The sequence below is a fragment of the Barbus barbus genome (assembly GCF_936440315.1).
Source record: "Barbus barbus genome assembly, chromosome: 33".
NCBI lineage: Eukaryota > Metazoa > Chordata > Actinopteri > Cypriniformes > Cyprinidae > Barbus > Barbus barbus.
Genome location: NC_136761.1, coordinates 7,392,758 through 7,405,397, shown reverse-complemented (window position 1 = coordinate 7,405,397; position 12,640 = coordinate 7,392,758). Strand labels below are relative to the sequence as shown.

The 12,640-nt window shown below is 38.2% G+C and overlaps 1 protein-coding gene across 4 annotated transcripts in view; it reads right to left on the bottom strand.

The window, feature by feature from the left end:
- LOC306853662 (platelet-derived growth factor receptor beta-like) overlaps window positions 1-12,640 on the bottom strand; it is a 55,962-nt gene that overhangs the window by 31,831 nt on the left and 11,491 nt on the right. The window contains exon 1 of one of the 4 annotated variants that reach the window (XM_079391230.1): window positions 10,422-10,579. The exons of the other annotated variants lie outside the window; for them this stretch is intronic. The gene's annotated coding sequence lies outside the window, so the exon portion shown is untranslated. Of the gene's footprint in view, window positions 1-10,421; window positions 10,580-12,640 lie in introns of those variants that run through there. 4 annotated transcript variants of the gene reach the window in all.

The window sequence follows — 12,640 nt, the reverse complement described above, 5'->3', positions numbered from 1 at the left end:
GGATTAGGGTTTGGTTTAGGGTTGCTTGCATGCAATTAAGCATCATTTATTGTTATTATAATAGTAAGTATATGTAACGTGTAACAAGGACACCTTAAAATCAAGTACCAAAGTCTGTAATATTTAAGACTTTAGCACTATTTATTTTTTCAAAATGCATGTAAGTATCTTTCAGTGCTTCTAAAACTGCATATAAACATTAAAGTTGACAGGATCTGTCTAATTATGAGAGATTTTATCCCTTCCAAGGTGTTCTAAAGATCATTCACAGAGGCCAGAGGTCACAAAAGACCCAAATCCTCCAGGATGTGTGTGTGTGTGTGTGTGTGTGTGTGTGCATGTTTATGTGGTTTATGAGGACACAAATTTGTATAATAACATGGGTATGACAGAGGTATTACAATATGAAGGTGGTTTATGAGGACACTGCCTATGTCCCCGTAATTCAAAAGGCTTAAAAAACATACTAAATGGTGTTTTTTTGAAAATCTAAAAATGCACAAAGTCTCCTGTGAGGGCTAAGTTTAGGTGTAGGGTTGGTGTAGGGCAATAGCACACACAGTTTGTTCAGTATAAAAACCATTACGCCTATGGAGAGTCCCCATAAACCACTAAAACCAACGTGTGTGTGTGTGTGTGTGTGTGTGTGTGTGTAAGTAAACACTAAGGTTAATCGTACAGGGTTGTTGTGGGTGTAAGTGGACAGACGGATGAATGGAGTGGGGGTGGGTGGTTTAGATGTCTGGAAACAGTTAAAGCTGGATCACTGGGTGCAAAACCAGTGTGGGAAAACTAGAGAGGGTGGAAGAACATATAGCAGAGAAGAAGTGGAGAACAAAAATCCTTCAAGGGAGAAAGGATCCTTCGCTGGAAAAAGAGTGAATTGCGTAAATTCTGAAGACATGCTCTTAACTCGTAAAAGATGTTCGGCAGGGTGATCTAATCATGACTATTTTTAGCCACAAGATTAAACTTTTTCATGAATTGCTTCATCAAATAAAGCAAAAGAAATAAAGAAAAAGAAATCCTCCTCCTCCTACTCTAATAAACTTGACCTTAAGGCAAGACACAACATTGGTGTTTTGAGATTTTGGTATATTTTGTTTCCATAGTCCTCTTTCAGACTTTTTGAAAGATGTCATCCAAAATACACTTATAAGTGTTCATTTTAATGCACTTTATCTATTTGCGTCTGTAGTTTTCAATTACAATACGTATCTTCTCTGAGATTTTTCTCTACCTCAGCAGCACCTACATACACCAAACTTTAGTCTTATTTCTATATATTTTTTTGTTATCAACATTTTTTTTATTTTTCATACATAACACAACATAAAAAAAAAAACAATATATTAAGAAAATAATGAAATAAAACAACAGACACATACTCAACATCTCAAAGTCCAGTCAAAAGGAGGGAGAAAAGGAGTTATTTCTATATATTTTGAACATTTTTACAGAACTGTTTGTTCATATATCTGTCACGGTGCACACAGCAGGGAGGAGCGAGGAACACGCAGACGAGGAGTAACTCAAAATAATAGGATTTAATGAAGACATCACGGCAAGGCAAGACAAGGCAGGGCTGACACAGACAGGAACACCGGAGAGTAACAAGTAGACCAGACGAAATCAAACTGAACAGACATGACTATAAATATACAGAATAATCATAGATAATGAGACGAACACGGCTGGACAAGAATTAACTAATGATCACATTAAACAAGAACAGGAAACAAACCAAATATGGATAAAAGAGGCGTGAACACATGACACACATGACCGAGGACTGACTGGGGGGGGGGGGGTGTTCGCTCTGGATGCCCCTCGGTACAGACACGGACAGGAACACAGGACTGGGACCTCCAGAGCGGAACAGACAGATGGAGGCCATGGCGGAGCTGGGAGCTCTGGAGGCCATGGCGGTGCAGGGAGCTCAGGAGGCCATGGCAGGTGGTCTTCGTGGCCGTGGCCTCGTCCCTTGGCCCGGCCACTCCAGCCGGAACCCTTCTAACCCTACACACGTGGGAGATCACGCCGCTGGCCGCCACTGATTCAAGCCTGAATAACCCCCCCCCAAAATTTCCATGGGGAAGCTCGGGGATATCAGGAGCCCTCCAGGGCTAGACATACAGGACATGACAGGACAGTCCACAAAGAAACAAGACACTCCACAGGAGCAGGAAGCCCTCCGTGGGCAAGCTCGGTAGCTGTGGTCCATACTGGGCATGACGTGGAGTCAGGGGCCCTCACAGGGTTGCCTCAGGAACCGCTTCCACTTCTGTGACACGAGGGGCACGCGGCTGGGAATGGCCTCCACGGCCATGACTAGAGAAGCCGCCTGCCCTCAACGAGTCTCCGTGGACAAGACAAGACTGGATTAGATTAAAACTGCTCCTGTGGACACAACATGTCTTAAAACATGTCTCTGGGGACATGGCATGGACCTCCTGGCCGTGATTGGGGAACTGGAACCATGGCGGTGGCCAGCGGGCTTGAGTCAGCGGCGTGATCTCCCACGAAGGGTGGGCCTGGGGGAGTCACGGATGGCGGCATGATCTCCCATGAACTAAGGGTCTGGGTGAGGACAGGAACAAGGACAGGAAACAAACCAAATATGGACACAAGAGGCGGGAACACACGACAATATCAGGACTGACAATATAATTCGCTTGATTTTATTATTGCAATATTTGCATCTGTAAATTTCAATTACAATACATATATTTAAAGAGTTTTGTTTTCCACTTCAGCAGCACTTGCATACACCAAACTAAGCAGCTTTGTTCCTATCTATATTCTGGAAGATTTTACTGAGGGATTTGTTCATATATCATTCACAATTATTTATTTAACATTTTATTACTAAAAACATGGTAAAAATGTAGTTTTTTTTATGGCTGTTGACAGTATTTCCTGATTTATGCAGTGATGAAAGGAGAGATCCAAAATTCCCTCTATAAAAACCTTTAACTGTTACATGTCAACAAAGTCAAACAAGAATTTTGAACCTGGCTTTATCCAAAGTTCAGATTTATTTTCTGAAAAATGTATAAAAGTGAGTGCATATTTAATTAGATAATGCCAAATTTTCATAAATATTTTATTTTAATATTTTACCTGGGGTCTCTTGCCTTAACCTCAATATTCACTATATTATATTTTTGGTTGTATTTACTCCAGTGGTTACCTTTGAGATCTGATGCTGTTTAACTCAGATGCACAACACTAAAAACATTTTCCGACAAGGAAAGTAAAAAGGAAGCAGTAATGTGCTATTGTGTGTTTTCTATCAGCACTATCTCACCGAAGCAATCAAAATCAAACATCCCACACAAATCCTGCATCTAATATACTGCCAGAGGAAAAGTGTACTTCATAAAGTGCTGCCGGTCCCTCAGGAGCGACGTATAAGAGAACGAGGAGCCTTGAGTGCTGTTATAGTTGCTTTAGGAGGAGTTTGTCCAGTGTGTATTCCCAGAAAAGACTTGGAAACTTTCTCATGATCTCCAATACACAGGGGACACGCTCAGAGACCCCAGGAGTCGTGTTTACACATACAAGAAAAGACTGTAAAAATAGGGCACAATGTACTGTGTTAATATGATCATTTCCTATATAGATTTTTTATAGGTGTTGTTGATTTTTTACAGGTGTTGTTTTTGAGTTACGTGTTGCATTTTGTTGAGTTTTAGAGTTAAAGGAAATGTTCTGGCTGAAAATTACCAGGACCTTTTCTGTTTTTCCATTATTTTTTCTTACAGTGCAAGGCCACACTGCAGGACACTCATTCAAACATTTACTATTTTTGAACGCGTTCATATACTCACCCTGATGTCATGCCAAACAATGCAACATTCAGTCTTGCATGAAACACTAAACTACACAGGAACAATGACAAGCAGCAAAAAGTAATATGTCAGTTAAATGCAGGTTTGGAACTACATGATTGTGAGAAAATGAGCTAACTATTGAAATGCACAAAAGATGCATTAAAACAATGTGAAGAAATAATCTTTAAACAAAATAATAAAATAAAAACAAATTAAGTTAATAAAATGTATATAAATTTAAAATCAAATTTAAATAAATTTGAAGGTAAATAAAATAAAATAACCAACACACTTATCCTCAATTATATTATATTATCCTCAAATTATATTAAATTAAATAAAAAAAATAATTTAATAAAAAAAAAAAAATTACATTAAATAATAAAAATGTGCATTTCTTTTTAATTTAGAAATATACAAATTTCAATTAATAATATTAATAATAAAAAACAACAACACATGATTTGAGGAGACCTTCATGTCTGGAGCACAAATGGTGTTGTGGGAGGTTGCCAGGGCATTCTATGCATTTTAGAGTGTTGCTGTGTGGTTTTTAAGATGTTTTTGGTGGTTACCAGGGTGTTGCTATTCAGTTGCTAAGATGTTTGAAGCATTTTAGAGTGTTTCTGTGTGCTTTTTAAGGTGTTCTGGGTGGTTGCCAGGGTGTAGCTATGCCAATGCTAGGGTGTTGTGAGAGTTTAATAGTTCTGTTATGCAGATTCAAGATGTTTGGGGTAATTGATAGGGCATTACTATGCTGTTTTGAGTGGCTGCCTCAAGTACTGTGACATGCTCTTTTGCTTCATGTAAACAGATGTGGCGTCTACTGAGTGTCTTTAGAGTGTGTGTGTGTGGGTGTTGGGATGGGAAAGGCGTGCTCGTCTGACCCTTCCCAGCATCCCGGACTCCTGCTAACACTCTCAAACGTGTCATTTTGTGACTCAACAGCTAAATCCCAGAATTCCCACCAGACGTCACACAGCTTTGCACCCATTTAAACTACCCCCGAGCTGCTCGTCTCCGCTGGGATTATCTTTATACGGGGGATTGTTTTCCTTAAACATCTGCCAGCGCCGCTGATGAAAAAAATAAATTAATAAAAATGTGCGTTTCTTTTTAATTTAAAAATATAGAAATTTCAATTAATAATATTAATAATAAAAAACAACAACACATGATTTGAGGAGACCAAATGCTGCAGGATGTCATCATGTAAATAAACGAATGAACCTTTTACACCATCTGTAGATGCACAAAAGCACTATGAAAGATTCAAACAGTCATTGCAAATAAAAACAAGCAATTTTGAAATGAGAATCATCAGGTTTGTGAGCTGCAGCTAGTTTCCTAGTTTTCTAATGTGCTGAATCCTCTGAAAGCTGCTGTGAAACCAAGAGTACCAGGAAAAAAAACATAACGTCTGAAAAAAAGGCGAATGAATACGGTGGAATATTTAGCTGCCAAGCAGCCCAGCAATGAAACGAGCTCTGAATCAAACCCTTTCAGAGGGTGAGAAAGAGAAAGACTGGCTAAAAGACACAGAAAAAGAAGAATATGAAAGACTAAAGAACGGTAACTCTAAAGGAAAGAGAGAGGTCAGAATGAGGCTGACGTCCATGTCAGAACGGGCTCTTTTTCATGATAACGTCTCTCTGTGCCCTAGAAACGCTTGACCGCGGCCAACCTGCGTCAGAGAGAGCGTAGACTAATGCAGGAGCCGTCAGATCACTCAAAAGAACCAATGCAAAATAATAATGCTGCAGAATACAAGGAAAATCTAATGCTGCCATTGTCTTCGACCCACATCCGGCACTGTTGACTTCAACATCAGCAGAAATAGCAACTAAAGCAGCATCAAAATGCCAGGAATCATTTATGATTGCAGCTGAGATCACAGCATACCTGAGGGCTTTGCTATGCAGTTGTTAAGGTGTTTTAAACATTTAAGAGTGTTGTTATGCATTTCTAAGGTATTCTGTGTGGTTGCTAGGGCGTTGCTATACAGTTGCTAAGATCTTGTAAGCATTTTATAATGTTTCTATGTGTTTTCAAGTTGTCCTGGGTGATTGCCAGGGCTATGTTATACAGTTTCTAAGGGGTTTAAGCGTTCTAGAGAGTTGCTGTGTGGTTTTTAAGGTTTTTGGGTGGTTGTCAGGGTGTTGCCATACCGTTGCTAAGAAGTATGAAGCATTTTAGAGTGTTGCTATGTGTTTTTTTAAGATGTTCTGGGTGGTTGCCAGGGCATTGCTATACAGTTTCTAAGGCGGGTTAAGCATTTTACAGTGTTGTTATGCTGATTAAAAGGTGTTGTGGGAGGTTGCCAGGGCATTCTATGCATTTTAGAGTGTTGCTGTGTGGTTTTTAAGATGTTTTTAGTGGTTACCAGGGTGTTGCTATTCAGTTGCTAAGATGTTTGAAGCATTTAAGAGTGCTGCTATGTGTTTTAAAGGTGACCTGGGTGGTTGCCAGGGTGTAGCTATGCCAATGCTAGGGTGTTGTGAGAGTTTAATAGTGCTGTTATGCAGATTCAAGATGTTTGGGGTAATTGATAGGGCATTGCTATGCTGTTCTGAGTGGCTGTCTCAAGTACTGTGACATGCTCGTTTGCTTCATGTAAACAGATGTGGCGTCTACTGAGTGTCTTTAGTGTGTGTGTGTGTGGGTGTTGGGATGGGAAAGGCGTGCTCGTCTGACCCTTCCCAACATCCCGGACTCCTGCTAACACTCTCAAACGTGTCATTTTGTGACTCAACAGCTAAATCCCAGAATTCCCACCAGACGTCACACAGCTTCCACGAGGACCGTCTCTTTTGCACCCATTTAAACTACCCCCGAGCTGCTCGTTTCCGCTGGGATTATCTTTATACGGGGGATTGTTTTCCTTAAACATCTGCCAGCGCCGCACTGATGAAGCAGGAGCCAGTTTGAGGGGGGAAAAGTCACTTCAGCACCAAAACTGCTGTCTGTTCTTCTGTAAGGGCTCCTGGGAAACATACACAGCCTTGAAAGAAAAGGGGAAAAAGAAAAACAAAGGCGCTGAGAGAAGAAACAATTTCTGATGTTGTTCTTTGCATTCAGCTGCAGGGCCTCGTACTTCCTGTGTGTGCTCGGGAACATGTGTAGAGATTCAGCGTGGGTGTGTGAGAGGCACGCAGACCTCCAAGACCAGGAATAACACACACACACGTGAATAAAATGGTCCCAAATTCCCCCTCGAATCAGATAGCCGGATCTCCTTAAATGTTGCAAAACACACTGTGTGTCCGCTGCTGTCCAATTCATGTGGTGATGAGACATCACACTCCCAGCACAACAGAACCGTATTATGGGAATATCGACCAATGGGGAGTGGGGATGTGTTGGCACTAGAGAATTGCTTGGTCATTCCTATCGTATTCTGTGTTGACAGCATGATGCTGAGCAGTTACTAGGGTGTTCTAAGTGGTTGTTTGATGTTGCTAGGGCACTAGGGTGTTGCTATGATGTCCCAATTTGTTGCTAGGGTGTTTTAAGTGTTTGTTTTTTTTTGAGATTGCTACATGGTTGCTAGATCAAAGTTTGGCCATTCCTATTCCTCTTCTGAGTTGACAACATGATTCTGAGCAGTTGCTAGGGTGTTCTATGTGGTTGTTTGATGTTGCTAGGTGGTTGCTAGAGCACTAGGGAGTTACTATGATGCCCCAGGTTGTTAACATAGTGTTTTAAGGAGCTATTTGATATTGCTAGGTGGTTGCTAGAACATTGTTTGGCAATTCCTATTGTATTTTTGTTTGATGGCATGATGCTGACCAGTTGCCCATGTTTCAGGTTGTTGCTAGGGAGTTCTAAGTGTTTTTTGATGTTGTTAGGGCACTAAGGTGTTGCTAAGATGTCCCAGTAGTTGGTTGACATTGCTATGTGGTTGCAAGAACATAACTGGCAATTTCTACAGTATTTTGGGTTGATATCATGATGCTGAACGGTTGCTAAGGTGTTTCTATGGTGTTCTGTATTGTTGCTAGAAAGTTCTAGGTAGTGTTTTAAAAGTTTTAAATGGTTGTCAGACTATGCTAGGTGGTTGCTAGGGCACTGGGGTGTTGCTATGGTGTCCCAGGTTGTTGCTAAATTGTTCTAAGTGGTTGTTTGTTACTGCTAGATGGTTGCTAGGGCATAGTTTGGCCATTCCTATGATATTTGGGTTGATACACTCTCATGTCATGTCAAACCTTTTTTTTCTGTGGAAATTTAAAAGAAGAGATTTTGAAGACAATCGGGGTTTAAACAACATTGACTTTAATTGCATGGACAAAAAAAAACAGAGACGTTTTTCCACAGAAGAAAGTAAGTCATACAAGTTTGGAGTAAATGACGGAAAAACAATCATTTAGGGGAGAACGATCCCTTGAAGACTTCAGAGCAACAACATTTTCCTCTGTGCAAACACCTTTCAGACGCAGTCAGCAGCTTTGATGAGCGTATGGAGCTCTAATGGTCTTCAAGAGCACTTCCTGCTCTGGGACGACCGTAAATCCTGCAGCGAGAGGACAGACCCCAAACCATTCATCACAGCTAATCTCACAGTACAAAAGGTTCACAGGCTCTTATCGCTAGTTATGAAAAAGCAGCATGGTCTGGGGCCAAACACGGAGATGGTTATAGGTCTGGAGGATGTCCAGCTCCTACACGTGCACACACACATAACTCTCATCCCGTCTTCCTGTTCTCGATTAGCGTTTATTAAAGGTGGGTGTTGCTTTAGGATCTGCCCTCCCAGAGCTCAACTTCTGGCACAGGCTGTGGGAAAACTGATGCAGTGTGTTGCTGTTAAAATAAACGTTTCTTTTTTTCTATCCCAGTTTTCCCCTGGAATGATGAAACAGTCGATCCCCAAACTCCCGTCAACTCCCTCAAGGAGCAACAACACACTTTTTGCAGTTTTCAAACTTAATATAACTTTACAATGGAAAAGAGAGGCTAAAAACACCCATTTGCAATCTTAAATGAGTCCTGTTAAGATCCGTCATATAAAGCGGCTACTAGAGATGCACCAAAAATATTCAACTGAAAAATCTGGCTAGAAAAGAAATAACTCACTTTTTGCTAAACATACGCACTGCATTACATATTCGTTCTATTTTACTTAACCTGTTATTGATGACATTTTTATTTTTTAAGTTTTTTATAAAAGCCATCATTTGAATTTTTATATTTCAACAACAAATTGGAGTACAAACATAGTTATATAATTAAAAGATATATAATTGAAAAGTTATAGATTTTTTAAAGACTTTTTTTAAAGCTGAAAACGTTAGTGTAATTTCCAACACGAAGTGCAGAAAGAAAGAATGAAGAAAATAAAAAACAAAGCATTCCCAGCATAGTTTCCCACTGTCCAGAACAACATTCACTCCCATTTCAAGCTGTTTTATTAAGTGTGCTGTTTCGGCTCTAATATCTGATTGGATAAATTATATTTAAAGCTGCTATAAAATAACAAACACACATACTGATAATGATACACCACACTGTAAAAAATCATTGCCACGATTATTTATCTCAACTTAATTCAACAATAAAATAATTAATCATGTCAGCTTAAAAAAGTAAGTGTTCGTGCTTGATTTAAATTAGTTTAGTTAAGTTTAATATCAACAAATTTAAAGTTGTTATAACTAATTGCAGCAACATTTTTTATGATGTATTACACTTTTGTTAATGTTTTGAATTAATTTTATTTCTGTATTTTCTGTTATCATTTTAGTTAAAGTTCTAGTAATTTTGTTGTCATTATTTAATTTTTATTATGTCTATATTTTTATTTAACATCATTTTATTTAATTTTAATTTATTGGTTTAATTTATTGAATACATCAATTTAAACTTAATGGAAATAAGAAATGTTGCCATGGCAACTAGCTGAAATAAAATAATTTGAATATACATTATTTGATTTAATTTTTAATGAATGTTCATAGAATTTCAAGAAACTAAAATATTTTAGCTATAATAAACAAATCTATTAAATTCTATATTGTTAATTTAATATTCAATATTACAGAATAACATACCAATCATTATTTCATAGAAATAGTTAGGCTAATTACAATAAAAACAAAGAATGATTAGAATTATGAATAAACGATACTCATTAAAAATATTTATTGAATACTGGTGTTCTGCCATTTTATAAAACTAATAAACCAATCAGGGCTGCATTATATTTTTTTGCCAAATCAAAATCTGTTTTAAAGTTGCTGTTATGTATTATGAAGATCATAACCACAAACACAAACACACACAACATCCTCAAAGTAGACAAATCCCAGCTAAAATGTGCCTCGCACCCCGCAGGAAATATTTCAGCACAAACTCAAACCATTCAAACAAGATGATGAGATTTCACTTTATTCCTCCAACACTGTCCGTCTCTTTCAAGGTTATCCTTGGGTAGTTTGGTTTCCCACTACCAAAAACCACAACAGAACTGTAGGATATTTTCCAAACACCCTCTCACTCAATTTCGGTCAACACTGAGTAGCTCTGACTACTCCAGTAAGCTTATCTCATCTTCTAACATGAATATAAAGATGAAAACAAGCAACTCACACACTGTCGTCTCAGCAGACCTGCAGGATGTCCTTCTTTCCACGTCAAAGGTTAGTCAAGACTGCTGAATAATGGAGCTCCAATGGGTTCATTTCAAAGCATGCTAAGCATATACTGTAATAAAGAGCTGTCGCTATCAAACAACAAATTTGTATTCTGGTTTCTCTCAATATGTAAGTGTTGAACTTCCTTCTCACACATCAAGCTGTGAAATACAAAAAAGGTGTTGCTGGCCTTGCAAAGCAACAAACCACTGTTTTCGAGATGTTTATGAGTCTAACACTAACATAAACATGTTTTTGTAGTGTTTGAAGGTGTCAAGGGATTGAAACGTTGTGTCATAAAAACAATTAATAGCCACACACTTATAAAACAGAGTTAATATGGTATATATATATAATATATCTAAAACTACAAAAAAAATAATTACTTAAGATAAAATACAAGTTAACTGAAATAAAATGAAATATTGAAAAACTTTCAGCGTTCTGCTACTTGCCAACATTCTCATTTTCATTTAGTACTTTACTTGAAGTACTAAAATAGCTAAAAGTATTAAATAAAAAAAGTATTTAAAAATATTAAATAAAAACTATCATATTTCCTTAAATAATAAAAACATTAATAATGTCAAAAACACAACAGGATTACTAAAATATTTCACCCAAATTAAGAAAAACTATAATAGTACATGTATTATAGTTGACTAAAATTGAAACCAAAACCATAAAAAAACATTTTAGTTACTTGAAATAAAATAAACGTTAACTGAAACTAAATAAAAAGCCAGTTTTCAATGCAACATTTCTTATATCCATATAGTTTAACTTGAAGGACTACAATAAGCAAAAAAAATTAAAAACTAAATTAATAAATAAAATGAATAAACATTATATAGACTGTTTCTATGTCTGTTTCACCATTTAATGACAAAAACAACTAAATAAAAAAAAACATTAAACAAACAGAAAATATAAAAATAAAATCTAATTAAAAAATGTAAAAAACATATCACAGTACATGATTATTACTATAACACTGTTATGTTGTTCTTTAGAAGGAACAATGAAACAGCAGAATCTCTGAATTGTCATCTCATGATTACAGTAATTCTGACCTGATGCTGTGAGTTGATTCAGCGTCAGGTTTGTTTTAGTATGGATGCAATGGCCGACAGCAGCATGTCTGAGGCTTCAGGCTGCATCTGTGAGGAGTGTTGAAATCAGTGCTGAGAGTGTATGTGTTTGAGATGTGGGAGGCCAGCATCACTCACATTAACCCTTCTCTCCTCTCAACTCATTAGGGACAAATTGCTACGGAAAAAAGCATTTGGAAAGATCCCACATTAAACAAGCGACTCCACAAGTTAAAGGTCGCCCCCTTTTTCTCCCGGTTTCTTGTAATTCTCCAAAGCGCATCACAATTTTGACTTTATAGTGGTGTTTATAACTTTGAGGCAGATCACGGGCCAGAGAGACGTCACCAGAGAATGCCAGAAAGTTCCACTCCGGATGCCGAGGAACTGGGAAAAACTGCGGCCTGAAGCTATTGGCCACATCTGGAGTCTCAGACCCTGTCCCAAACACAGCCGTGGAAGACATTAAGGGCGCAATGAAGCACTATGACACTACGTCTCACAGCGTCAGAAGATCAGTGTGTTTACGACCGACAGGATGAGCGTATCTGCTGTGCTCTTTTAACATCATATAGAATTGTTATGTGATTGTTTGCCATGGATTTTCAATTGAACTGGCAACAACATACAGGAAGTTGAATTGGAATGACTTTTCCGTTTTTTGTAAGCTGTTGTAGTGTAAAACTAACCCTTACTGTCTTTCCACATATGAGTCCTGCACAATCAAGTCAGCTCAAATCAGGTGAAAATGCTTCTATTACTTATAAAAATGAATTCCTCAAATGACCAGCTTTGACTATGAGCAGCAGTATGTGATTCTTGCCTAGTAAACAGGACTAATAAAGCCAAAGCCAGAATGACTCTGAAAGACAACGTCATCAACTAACCCTGTTAAAAACACAAACTCATCAAACCAAACCCCATCCTCTCTAAACAACCCGTCTGACACCCCCATATCAGAGAGAGAGACAGCTTTATGTGATTACAGCTTAAACCAGCCGCTGACAGAGCGACAGAGAGACAAGAACGGAAATGAAGGGTACGGAAGTGGCAGTGAAATTCCTGCGGTGCTGGAGAGATGAAG